The sequence below is a fragment of the Notolepis coatsorum genome (genome assembly GCF_963971535.1).
Source record: "Notolepis coatsorum genome assembly, chromosome: 8".
NCBI lineage: Eukaryota > Metazoa > Chordata > Actinopteri > Aulopiformes > Paralepididae > Notolepis > Notolepis coatsorum.
This window is the reverse complement of record NC_140172.1, coordinates 24,596,284-24,611,028: the sequence shown is the minus strand read 5'-3', so window position 1 is coordinate 24,611,028 and position 14,745 is coordinate 24,596,284.

Sequence of the window (14,745 nt, the reverse complement as noted above, 5' to 3'; positions counted from 1 at the left end):
TGCATGACCAAGCCTCCATTTAAAAACCCCCACCCAGAGGGGTTGAGGCAGAGAAGGCTGACACGATTGGCAGACGTCATGAACGTGCAGGGGCACCCTCAAACGGTGAACCCGGGAGTTGACACTGCTCCAACACACCAGGGAATCAACCACCTTGGTGTTACCCAATACGGTGGTTGTTCCTATAACCCCTCAAGAAAAAACTCCAAAACACACCTGCGGGTATACACCGGCTATACCGCAGTACAAGTGTTTCAGTTTTCAAAAAAGGGTTAACCCAGGCCTACGGGTCGACGAAACATTACCTCGGACCAGGCCTGGCGATACGGGAAGCACAGGGTCACCAGAGGAGGTCAAAGACCACCCCAACAGGCCCCTCTTCGCCATGCGTGAGAGAGGAGCGAAAAAGAATGGAGAACCAGCCCCTAAGCACACCGTACTTGGTATTCCCAGGCGGTCTCCCAACCAAGTACTAACCAGGACCAACCTGTGTAGCGGCCGAGATCCGACAAGATCGAGCGTGTACAGGTTGGCATGGCCGTAAGCCATTACGACAGTGCTGAGTAAAAACGTACCCAACCAGGGTCTCCATAGCGCTTAACCCTGTGACACCCGGACCGACCTGGCATTTTTCCCCCTCAGGGTACCAGAACAGCAGATCTGCATCCCCGGCGGACAACGGGTTCAACTGATCCGGACCAGCGTGACCAGAACCAGTCCCGTGCCCTAACCACGCCGACATGCCTACTCCAGGAGAAAGGGCAGATATGCGTGTCGATCTTAACATGAAAAGAAGGCGCCACCCAGACGTTCGGGCGAACCGCGCCTGGTGGCCCACCCCAAGGGCGTGAGACCCCTCTACATATGTTCAGATCCATTCCGTCATCATCCCCCAGACATGAACGAGAATCCGTCGATAACCAACCCAGGTTGTGGGATGTGGTCGTCGGAAGAGGAAAAACCCCCATCTCAGTTGCTTTATAAAAACGCCGTTTTAACCACAAGCAACCAAGGCGTGCCAGTCAATCGCCTGTTTACAGCGAGCTAGCACTATACGTGCGTCGGGACACACCCCCATCAATGAACAGGCTATTTAGACCCGTCATTGAATCCCCAAGGCGCCCAGGGGAACGACAAGAGGGGTGTGACACTTCCTAACTCCAACACTTTTTGAATAGAAAAGACGGAAGCACCAACAGTATGTATCCCAGTCTACACAGCCGGGGGTAAAAATTGTTCACATTTTTACATCCCACCACCCTCCCATAGGAAGGAGATGGGGATCCCCAGAGAGACTTCCCACGCGAGCTGTACAGATTGAAAAGAATATATTGCACCTTGAGCCATGTAAAAAATTGGTTTTAGGGCTCTCCGGGGAAGAGGCACTGAACCCATACACACTCAATAATCGAATTGAATCGAATACATACACAATAGAATAGGACACCTTCTAGAGGGTCCACTCACTTTGACAATCTGAGGAGGAAGGCTCTGTACTCCGATGGAGGCTCCCTCACATGGAAGGAGGAGTCCGAACTCACAGAAGGCCCGAATAGGCGCTTGGTGAGGAGGAGCCCTGACCACCCCCCCCGAAACAGATCCATCACATGGACCTGAACAGCACACGGAAGTCCTACCAACAGAGACGCGCACAGTGACGTACTCTATGGCGGGGGAATTTCTGCGGTGCACACGCCCAATATTCCAGGCCGTGGGACCAGGAAACTCCCTCCCCCCCCCCGTAACGTGCCGAAACGCAACGTGACGGGAACCTTGAAGGACAGGGGGTGTACCCCTGACCGACAGAAACAAGGGGGAGAGGAAAGGTTACCAGTTCACCCCTTTACGACCCCACACCCATGATACGATGTAATGACAAAAAGAGAATATGACAGTCATAGTCAGCTCTATGAAACGTTTGACAGCTTCACACAGCGCATGAGCTAACCTGCTATCTGATTTTTACTAAGGAAAAAACACAGAATAGAGAGGGCTCTCTAAGAGCCCCGGTCCAACATACACATGTGCTTCTGTGGCCAGTCCAACCCAGTTGTAGGTCACATGACACACACAACCCATCATCACCTACAAAAAATGGCAAAAACACTCTACAGAGGAACGCCGTTTTTCATAATGAGAGAATACATAATTCTCGATTAGTATCGGCCACAGGCCTTGCTAAGCACACACGACAGCGACCAAACAATCTTTTCTTTTAGGAAAATAAAGTTTCTCCAGCAGTTTTAGCACAACCTCAGCAATCAAGCTAAGGGTTACATCGCATCCCTACCACACAAAAGACACAATGTAGTGCAACATGTCTGATAGGAGGATGAAAAAGTCCCCAGGGAACCGGGGGGAAACACAATCCTCTTATTTTACCCTTAATACGGCCAGTTAAAACAGGAAAACCTGTTAATATGTGAACACACTGTTCATTGTCATCACAGGCTGAGAAAAGAACATTCTTTTACTCACTTGTCACTAAGCATAGCTTCATAGGTTAGTTACCTTAGTTGTGAGTACACGGTACATATAAACACACATGATGTTTCTCACACAACAACCAGATCATTTTCACATCTGTAACAACCCGATTTGCACGGAGAAGCTAACTGCCAGTGACAAAGACAGTTCACACATAACTCATAACGTCGTATCCTAAATGCACTGCAGCAACACATGTTTGGGAAAACATCGTTATTCACAAAACATTTAGAAAGGTAAAAACCAGAAGACGTGTTATAAGGTCTGGTCAAACCTTGTCCTACCCGGAACGTAGATCAGCGAAGTGCAGTCTCAAGACACCGTAGGAACACAGCCGTCCTGTGTTGTTCGATCCGGGCAGCGTCGCCGCTCTACCCCAGGGCTGTACGCTAAGCTTTTTCACTAGGGGCAAAAAATATTTTTTAGGGGCAAATTTTTAAATAACAATTTTACCATTATTAAAAAAATATGTTCCTCCTGCCTCATTACTGTGGTCCTTTTATTTAACATTTAAGTGCGTTTGTTTTCAGGTTTGTATCTTTTATAATGAACCAACCGAGAAAGTGTGTAAATCACTAATAGAACAAAAACAACAAACTGTGTGTGTGTGTGTGTGCGCGCACTTGTGTAGTGCTCCTTGAATGAGATCACCACAACACACACACACCATTGCATTAATCAGGAGGACAAGAAACTCTGCATACATTTGTTTCACAATGAAAAGTGCTTTAGAAATCAAATTAATTATTATTGTAAATAACCCCATGAAAGGTTTATTATTTGTATGGGTAATTACCTGCTTCATATTTGTGATGTTACTGGTTTCAGTGTGTGCCTAAAGTGATCAATGTGTTGGGCCGTTTATAGAGATCTATGCCAATTAATGTTTATGTATATCCGAGACTTTTTTTAGTAAGAATTGAGAGGTATTTGTATATGTGACCTTTATTTTGAAAACCGTGTTGCGACGCAACCTTATTTACATTTGCGCTTTTGACAGTGAAATGTTCAGTCCAACTTAGCTCGAAGGAAAGACTAATCAAAAAGGTTTAATTGACCCGTATGAGGCTCTTACGGTAGGACTTTGATTGTTTATAGAAGTGTAATGTAAAGTTGCAAGCCACTTTCATTTCATATACGGGGACACCGTGACAATTATTAGTATTATCTTATTTGCATATTGTCTCATTATTAGATAGATAGATAGGTTGATATTTTATAAATTTAAGTAGACAGTATTTCACGTCCTAATAGTGGGCTACTACTACTCACCTAATGCATGGCTGAACCTGAACGTTAGAAGTGTCCGTGTCCCCGTCAATCAATCATCACATCATCACGTCAATCATCATCATCTTATCATCTCTCCACATCGGACGTGGTTGTCATAAGATGGACTGATATCCACTCCGTTGTTCTTGCAGAGCAAAATTTGTATCTTAAATGTATTGAAATGAGGTGCTTCTTTGGCGATGCAATAGTCCATATTGAAAGGAAGAGAGGCCACATTCAGTTTCGTTTTGCTAGGAATTATGGGATTTGGTGTTGGATGTATAGACTACGCAGATAGGGACATGGTCTTTAATCGCACGATAGACTACAAGTACCAAGTATATAGCGTGACCTAGATTCACTCCACACGCAAATCTTTTTTTTCACTCAGGCTATTGGTGATCGCAGTAAGTTCATTCATTGCCGACAGATTCTTTCATAGCACCACGACATTGTGTCGCACTGACAGCTCGCGTGAGTGGCGTCATCACACGCCTTGGATAATTTAGGAGTGAAATGCGAATGCAAGGCTTGAAAGCACTACTCGCAAGCCCGCCCCCAGATAATATTTACCAATCGCAACGGCCAATTAAAGGGGCAATTCGCGATCATATCATCGCAGTGTACAGGTCTGTACCCGTCGCAACGGTCCCTTTGTTGACGCAATCCTTGCCGTCCTGGCTCAGGGCAGGGTCGACGAACATCCCCTGTCAAAGATGACGTCGTAGTCAAGAGTGTAAAACATGTTATAACCAAAGCACGTTCAACAGAGTAGCATTAAGCTAACGGCCGCTCCAACCGTCGGTCGCTATTACCCCTGCTCGCGAGATGCCGAGCGAACGGCGCACGCGACCAGAGGGGAGCTCACGGCGGCGCGCGAGTAGCCGAAGCTACCTCGCGCTGGCCTTGTCCGATAGCAGCAAGCTAACGTTTCCTAGTGATCACAAGCTAGCGCCGCAGCTAACAGCTGACTGGCTAACAGTAGGCCTAACCTCTGTAGGCCACGCAGTGATCCCAGCAGGCTAACGCCGCAGCTTACAGCTGACTGGCTAACCGTAAGCTAAGCAGCTATCACATGAACTTGTACACAATGATATAACACTCACCCAGACAGGCCGTCGTTCTGAAACCCTCCTCACTTTTTAAGAGAAAAGAGAAACAAGATGTCAACACAGCTTTACAACGGTGATTTTACCAACACCCGACGGAATCAGCACAATACCAAACTGGCCTGTGTAGCTGACTTGAACATGGATCTTCCGCTATCGAACATCCATTCACATATCTCCTCGTGAAGGAATACTCTCATTTGGATATGAAAGAAGGGGCTACACAATGACAGGGAGATACCCACTCGTCCAGAAAACACAGGGATCACCAGTGTTAATGGTCGCGGCCCACTAGTTAAAACTACAATGGTCTTCAGACCAAGGTCTTCTGTCGCCTAGGTGGCTGAACAAAGGACCCTAGCCTGGGGCCGGTTTTCATAAACATTGTCAAGTAGCCCCCATAGCACTAACATTCAAGTGAAGCCTGCCAGCGACAGTACTCACCCAACCTGAAACCCACCGCTCCTCACAACAGCGGCGCGTCTTACAGTTCAGCTGTGGCCTGAAAGGTTTCACCCCAACAAACACAGCAAGGAACTGCAGTTGAGAAGCATGCAGCGGCGTGCTCCCAATACGAAAACCGGTGGAGGGTTTTTAGAATGATCACCATCTTCCAGACACTCCAGTGACGAAGACAACATTGCCGTATTTTCTCGAAAATAGTGAGAGAGAAAATAAAGATATGATGTCAACGTATCTCCTTGTTCTTCCTCTCCTTGTAAACAATATTTTTCTCCACGTCAAGTGGGCATATGAGCAACACGTTGCTTGTGATGAAATTTGAGAAGGAGATGAGTGTGTGGCACCACCCCTGCTTATATAGGTAAGCGGATGGGGGTGTGGCCAGATGAATGCTGGCATTTAAAGGTACATTTGTGAAATTATTCAGTGTATATATGCTGAAGCGAGATATATGCAACAGACGCAGAGCGGGAGCTAGTGTGATACAGAACTTCATTCAAGAGAGGCATTCAATACAGCTGTTTGCAAAGCACCAGCCGTCCCCCATTCCTTTGCTCGCTCTAGTCACATAACGTTGAACGCACGCGGAACGTCCGCCTTGCAAACATTGCAACTGGCTATTGGATTGGCTTCGGTTTCAATTTTAAAATGCTTCCAAACTTCTGACATTTTGTCTAGCTGCTCAGGTGTTATGAGTTATCAGGTGGACCTGCCGGTGTTTTGGGAGCGACGCGTTGTGAGGTCTCCTATTTTCAGCACACGTCACTGTCATGCAACGATGTAAATCAAAGGAAATGCATTTGTTTTGGCAAATTCTTCTACTCTGTGTGACAATAAATAAATGAATGATACGTAATTTAAAACCAAAACTAAGGCCTCAGTATGAGTTTAAGACGTGAACGTGGTCATGTTTGTTGAATAAAATTATAATTTTTAACTCCCGATTTTCTAATTTTTTTTCATACTTTTTCTTCTGAAAATCACATGATCAGCACCGATCCCGATCACGTGATCGGAACATCCCTACTAAACACGTTTTGCAATTATGCGACATCAATGTGGAACACCCTACCCACAGCCGTAAAAAAGAAAATTGAATCCCTAGTCCCTATGCACCTTCAAAACCGCTCTCAAAGAGCACCTACGGGAGGCTGCTATTCTAAACTGGCCACCGTAAATGTCCGAACACCCAACCAACCCCTCCTAATGTACATTTCCCTCCCCCTCGTATGTATATAATTTACTGTTAGGATCTCTGTTTAACAGTATTGTATATTTGCATATCTTTTGTCACAAATGTAAGAGTACTGTATATCTGTATTTTTATTTTTTGTATCTCTCTTTCTCCGATTTTTCTGTTTTTCTCCCCGTCCCAATTTAGTCATTGTGCCAATTCCCCCCCCTCCCCTACCTGGTTGTTGTGCGCATGTTCTCCTACTGGTCGGTACAAGGGAACCCTGAAGTATCTGCACGCTTCCTCCGACACGTGCGGCGACAGCCAGTGGCTCTCTTCTCACCTGGCAGCGAGGACTCTCATTGGTGAAGTGTAACGTGTGGGAGGTCACGCTGCCTTCCTCAAGTCCTGCCTCCGCTGAGCAAGCGCCCAGACCTGACCTGTAGGCGTCGCTGTCCACAACGCCAGTTTCCCACCCACGGCTTCCCTCCCCCTAACCCTAACCCAGCCAAACGAGTTAGTATAGCGATCAGACCAAGCCAAGGCAATGCCGACTCCGGGAGTCGAGACCGCAGTCTCTTGCATTGGTGACGAGCGCAATCTCCGCTACGCCACCTGACCGCCTATATCTGTATTTATTTAACCTTTATTTGACCAGGTAGTCACTTGAGATCAAATATCTCTTTTTCTAGCAAGACCTGGCCAAAATGGCAGCAAAACTAAAACAAACATACAAATACACAAAACACAGACAGACATAAAAGGCAAAGTGGGGCAAGGGGATACATTTGAGCTGCAGCAAACAAGATTGAATGGGATTGGAGAGATTGTAGGGTAGGGTAAAAAGGTAGAAATAGGATGGAAGGTGAGGCTTTGCAGGAGGTTGCTGGGGAGAGAAGGTCAGGTTAAAAATATAAAATATAACACCACATTATGCAGTGAAGCATCGACATTCTCCCATTTCATTCTTTAAAATGCCCTTAATTTGAACTTTAACATCAGATATGGTAGTGAGGGCCTGCCGTTTCAACGTTTTTTGAAGTCCATTCCAGGCAGAGGGAGCAGAGAACATGAAGGCCCTTTTCCCAAACTCTGTGCGGGTTCTGGGTACTGAGGCATATAAATAGTCCTTGGATCGTAAGCTGTAAAATGGCTTTGATGTGATGGTGAGGTATGAACCGAGGTAAAAGGGGATCTGACCAATAATTGCTTTATAAATTAAGGTGTACGTGTACCAATGAAGCAGTCTACGGGCAGTCAAGGTAATATAGCTTAATACACCATGGTAAGCACTGCAGTGTCCAACATGTGTAGTGAGGTGGAGCAGGCATTCATGTATAAAACATCACCATAATCTAATACTGGTAAAAAAAAAGTGGCAGCAACTAGTTTCTTCTTTGTATTAAAATAAATGTAATACATACTGTATATCTGTATGTCATGATTAGATTAGATGATTAGATTTTTATATCTGTATGTTGTGTATGTCATAAATGTCCTTATGCATTGAAAATGGGGGACCCTGATGTAAACAAGACGAACGTCTTTCTCTGGTCTGCCTGCCCTTAACAATTGTGCATATTGAGTTGTACTGTACCCATTCTGCAATCTGTTAATTAAAGTTTTCAATCAATTCAATCAATCAAATGCTGCCACTATTGTTCTGTTGTCCTTCAGTTGTTGTTCAGTTCAGTTGTTGCTCTGTAAGTATGTCCTGCCTTTTTAAGAATGTTCCTTTGTGTTTTATTTTTATTTATTTTATCCCCCATCCCCTTTCCCCTATGGGGATTTTTACCACCAAATAGGCCGTTATTGAAACTAAGAACTTCTTAATTAACCTGCCTATTCAAATAAAGGTTTGATGAATAGACACCAGAGGTGCGACACTAGAGGCAGTTTAGTCGACTCAAACAAGCTAAGCTAACCCCAGCTAAGATAACACAAGCCCCAGATACAGCGGTACCAGCTAAGAAGATACTAGCTCCAGAGGTACCAACTAAGATAACACAAGCCCCAGATACAGCGGTACCAACTAATAAGATACTAGCTCCAGCTACAGAAGGAAAACTACCGAAATATCCAGATAACAGTAACGAAAATAGCTATTGGAATTAACGTGGAGCAAGACCGAAAACAAATAGCATCTCCAACAAAAATGGAGGACCCTTATGTAAACAAGACGCAAGTCTTTCTCTGGTCTGCATCCTCTTAGCAGTTGTTTGTTTTGAGCTGTACTGTATTGTACCGATTCTGCCATCTGTTAATACAGTTTGCAATCGTAATGGGAAATATTAAACACAATCAATCAATAAAGTCGAAACGAGAGAGAGCTAATGGCTGGCTATGCTAACTAGGCCAACATCAACCACCAGGACGATAAGCAGCAGCTGTGGACGCTGCTAACAACACAGTAAGAGGAGAACTCCCCTCAAACACTCTCTACATGCAGCTAGAAAACACATTTCAGTCTCTACCTGACGAGCCTCCATCACCAGGAGGACGGGGCTCAGATGTCGGTCCCACTAGAGTGACTAGAGACATGAGCAGCACAGAGGAGCAGCAGCAGCAGCAGCCAATAGGGTCCAGCTGCATCCGCGGAGAATCCGCTCACTGGCAGAGTAGGGGGTATCTGCAGAGCCCAGGCGTGGACGGGTTTGAGGCGGGGCTTCGTGGCGTAGACAAGTATTAGTGGCCTGGACAAGTATTTGCACTACTGCGCATGTGGATGATGTGGTGTTATGTTAATGTGTGTGCGCTATACGCGAAGGTACAGGCCACCGTACTGGGGGTCAGGCAGAGTTGGAGAGGAACCTAGGATACACACCCGTGTAACGTAGCGAGGCTAAGCTAATAAACATACTTACAACCAAAGCAGAGGACTCACGTATTTGTTACCGTGCAAAGTAACACGACAGATGAGGGGGGGGGCTCTCTCGCTATGTGTTGGAGTGCGCAATGTGTGTGCGCATGCGTGTGGACTGGAGCACGTGAGAGTATAAAGCATAGATATATATAGAACACTAGATAGCTTAAGGCGGAGTCACCAGCGTCACTGAACCGCCGCCATCTTGCCCAGGTCAGCCTTGAGTGAGAGTGAGTGAGCTGCACAGACAAAAATACTCATAACTCGCTGAAATATTGACGGATTTACAAACGGGTTGGTTTGCTATAAACATCAAAGATGTAGTTATGATACTGCATACTTATAAAAAAAAAATTTAAAGATGTTTTTTTTTTTTTACAAACCGCTTGAATCATAGCCACGTTAATAATGCTTGTAATAAACCAAACCGTTTGTAAATCCGTCAATATTTCAGCGAGTTATGAGTATTTTTGTCTGTGCAGCTCACTCACTCTCACTCAAGGCTGACCTGGGCAAGATGGCGGCGGTTCAGTGACGTCGCTCTCCATTGGCCGGCAGCGCGGGTAAGCTATCTAGTGTTCTCAAGTCAAGTCAAGTCAAGAGTTTTAATTGTCACGGCATACAAGTATACAATGAAATGCGGGTGGTCTTGCCCGCAACGATGTGCAATACAGTGGTACAACATATAATAGAATCCAATAAAAAAACAACATTGTGCAATAAACAGGTAACAGGTAACATGGTGTGACATCTCGGTATCTGTACATAGTTATTTACAGAGCATATAGGACATGCTAGGTAGCTTTGGTAGTGCAATACACTGTTCCTGTTATTCTAATTTAAAGTGGCCTTTCCTTTTGGCCATAAGTGTGCGTGTGTGCGGCATGAGTGTGTGCCCGCTCTATATATTTCTATGGTATAAAGAGTACATTTTTTCCTAACTCTTTCTCACATCACAACAAGAAGAAGAAGAAGAAGAAGAAGAAGAAGAAGAAGAAGAAGAAGAAGAAGAAGAAGAAGAAGAAGAAGAAGAAGAAGAAGAAGAAGAAGAAGAAGAAGAAGAACTCTTTCTCACAGTGTGGTGTGCGCGCACTGCGCCGACAGAACAAGTTATTTCTTGTTCTTTCATCTTCAACCAAAGATGTCTTTCAGTAAAAATGTAAGTACCTATTTCGCTATTTTGGACATTAGGTGCGCACGTTGCTTATCAAGGCCACCACAGACCAGCTGTGCAATCGAATTTAATTAGCTAACTGGCTCTCTCTTTTTCTCTCTCTGCTCTCTCTTTCTCTCTCTCTGCTATCTTTACTAAATATAAACGTGCAAGTGGTGTAGTAGGACTCATATCTTTACTAAATATAAACTTGCAAGTGCATGGTGTATAGGACTGCCATCTTTACTAAATATAAACTTGCAAGTACATGGTGTAGTAGGACTGCTATCTTTACTAAATATAAACCTGCAAGTGGTGTATAGGACTGCTATCTTTACTAAATATAAACCTGCAAGTGGTGTATAAACCTGCAAGTGGTGTATAGGACTGCTATCTTTACTAAATATGTAAAAATGTAAGTACCTATTTCGCTATTTTGGACATTAGGTGCGCACGTTGCTTATCAAGGCCACCACAGATCAGCTGTGCAATCGAATTTAATTAGCTAACTGGCTCTCTCTTTCTCTCTCTTTCTCTCTCTCTGCTCTCTCTTTCTCTCTATCTTTACTAAATATAAACCCGCCGGTCCAACAAAGTAATCAACACTGAATTTGAGAGTCCGTCCTCAAAAACAAGCAGAGGGGCAGGAAAGACAGGCTCGGAAGACAGGCTCAGAAACGAGCTCTACAAGCAGAAGGTTGATATTCTTTTTAAGTGTAAACTATATAGTATTAGCTTAATGAAGATTTATTTCTGTGCATTGATTAACATTTTACAACTTAAAACACTGGCTATTTCTTATACATTTTTCATGTCTTAGGTTTCTGTGATACGGAAGCTGTGTAAAGAATGTAAATTGGATTCCTCTGGGTCACGCACTGACCTCCTTCTGAGACTATCTACCGAAATGAAGTCGAGGCACACTTATGATAAAATCTTTGAGAAGATTTGGGCTGCCTTGGGTACGATACATTACAGTGCTGCTTTAGTGTTGCCTCTGGTTATTTAAAATGTGTATCCAGAAAAGATATGCGAAGGGCATAATTTAACTTTGTCTAAGACTAACTGATGTGATCATATAAGTGTTTGATTTTCTTTTATTTCAGGCGGATGGGCTGTAGTAATGTGTCCCTGTGGCATTGTCTACAGCATCAAATGCAATTTGAGAGCGGAGAGCCCTCGCGACTATGCTGATCTCCTCCTATCATGGAAGCATGTGCCAAATATCAGCATCTACGATTTTGCACGTGGGCTGGCAGTACATTGTAATTTAAGGGACCCAATCAGGATGCTTTTCAGCCCGTTTGAAGGTCGGTTGGCAGACCCCACCCCGGAAAATATCAATTTGGCCAAAGGAGGAAAACTCCATGTGTCCCTGCCATGGCTCGATGAAAGAAAACCGGTCCCAGACACCAATGGCCATCCTATCACGGGCTCTGCAGAACATTATGTTCTGTACGACAAATTTCATGGGGATAACACCAAGGATGACCGTGATGCTCTGCGCAAACTCGGTCTAGTCCCTCAAACGGCAGGACATGTAAACAGTCAAGTTGCAGAACAACTGTTTGCACAAATGAGAAAGAACAATTACTTTTTAACGCAGCAACTACCATCGACCCATCTGTTCCTGATGAGAAACATCATAGAACACTCAAGGTGTGCTCCCTGAAGCGGGTTCAGGTCTGCCCCCAGCAATGACAAGTAAGTGGAATTGCATGCATGGGTCCTTAGAAAGTCTTAAAATGTCTTAAATTCAAGTTTAGCCGCCTTGACTGAAACCATGCATGATTTGTCCAATAATCATATTAAACTGCCACCCACCACCTTAAATAGTGAACTCTTAATTGCTCCAAGTCAAGAGTGCTAACTATTACACCATAGAATCTGGCTTCTGCAGCAGAAGCAGGCCTATAAAAACCTATGCCTACCTACAGTAATTCTTACCTCTACACTATTAGTTTTATTAAACATTGTTACTATTTCTCTTATATTTTTGTGTATGTCCATCCCTGTAGAACTTGAGATTCCAGTGGACAATGAGTACTCATCAGACCAACCCTGGGCGAAGTCCCGAAACCCTATCCAACAACAACTGGTAGGCAAATTTCTACAAATAATTACTTTCTATGTAAAACTACTCATCTGTATCACAACAATGGTTATTATCTTCAGCTCAGTTATGTCCTGGACCGAAAGAGGCCTTCGGAAGAAATAATTGTGAAGGAAGGACAAACTTGTTTGACACGGGATGAGTTTTGGAGCCTTGGGTTGAACAGCTATATGGATTTAACTGAGTAGTCACATGGTCTAACAGATTAACATTTATTACCGAAGAGAGAGTTTCAGTCATGTTCACTATAATGTCTTAATTGTGATTTCTTGCAGATTGGAAATGCATGCCTGAAGCTCATTGGTGAACTGGCTCTGAAACGTGTATGACCTCTTTTTTAATTACACATTTAAAAGTAACTTTTGGTACTGAAGGCAGACTATTAATAATCATGTTTGTTTTTTCCTCATCAGGACATGGACATTTATATAGAAGACATGTATGTTGTTCCTACCTGGAAGGACCGAAGTATCAACCCGTTAGGTTCATTTCCGGTAAGTGTAATTAATTGATGAAATAAATATAATTATTCAGTTAGTAAATTGAATAAGCATAATGGCACATCCCTACTCTAATGGCAAACTCATGTTTCATAAATATTAGGCTGACATGAAGATGAAACATGCAATAGTCTTTCCAGCCTGGACCGAAAACCACTTTGTGCTATGTGTAAGTGAAATTAGTAATGCGTGTCTTATAAACTTAATCTGTTTATAAGGAATTATAAACTAAAGGGCTTTGATAGCTATTAACTAAACATTCTATCGGAGCAGATTCTGCCGTTTGGGTGAGAGGGGCACATGTCCGCCGTCCTGGGAGAATAGCAGAATCCACGTTGGGTGAGAGGAGCACATGTCTGCCGTTCTGGGAGAATAGCACAATCCACATTCCCACAGAAACCTGACTGACATGCTGTGCTTATTTTTACATACCCATTATAAGTCTTGAAGCCACGCATACAGGAGATTCTATTATTGGACTCCAAATACATAGATCATACCTCTGGCTTTGGCGATGAAGACTACAGAACTGTTTTTAGGTACACGGATGAGAGCTACTGTTTGTTGTGTTCATATGGCATTTAGATGTGATGGTTCACCGATGAGAGATACTGCTCCTGGCTGCCCTTGGGGGGAGGGAGTGCAGAGACTCAAACGCATCAGCGACCCAACTAACTGCGTGTCTGTCTGCATGCCGAATAAAGACTTCTCAAAGTCCAGTTATTATACTGATATCGAATAATTAATTCTGCCCCCTCCCTCCCTCAGGCGTGTTGCACAGGGCATAGATCCTAGACCCTGGACTGAGACGACGGCCTATGATTTGCAGGTGAAAAGCTAATACAGTCATTACTATTATTTCCATGATTTCTGCCATCATTGTTATGTTGTAAGATAACATATGTATAAAGCCCCCATTTTCTTTTCTTCATGGGCATTAATAACTTATTTCATTTCTAGCACATTCCAAGACAAACAAATGGAATTGACTGTGGGATTTTTATGCTTATGGTATGATTGGTATACATTGGTTTTACCCTTGAATATATATATATATTAAGTCTTCTATTGAAGACGCAGAACATTACATATAACTGCTGCTGGATGCACCACGTTTTAGTGGAGTTAGGAAATTAAAAGCGCTCTTCCCCCTCCCCTTTTTTCAGTACACCCTTTGCATTGTCGCCAACACCCGATTCCAGTTCACAGAGGTCTGCATTTCCAACCAAAGTAAAGGGCCTATGTAACACATATTGCACAACTTGCAAGCAGAGATACTTGTGATTGCAATTACTTAAAAATACCACTTCATATCATTCTCATGACATCATGCCATTGTCTACCAATATAGCTCAATTGTACAACTCATCGGCCATTAATGATAATCCCATGTTATTTTTTTTAGTTTTTATTATCTGAAACATTTTGTCTTGTTTTGAATTTATTGTCACAGTATGTGTTGTCCTGGTCATATCGCTATTATACCTAACTATGTATAGTGGTACAGTGTAGAATTACCAGAATATTGCATTGTCAAACTTTTTTACATTTTCTATATGTTATGCTTTTTCATATTAGTGAGTGGGAGGCATTCGATGACAAAATCGACCGT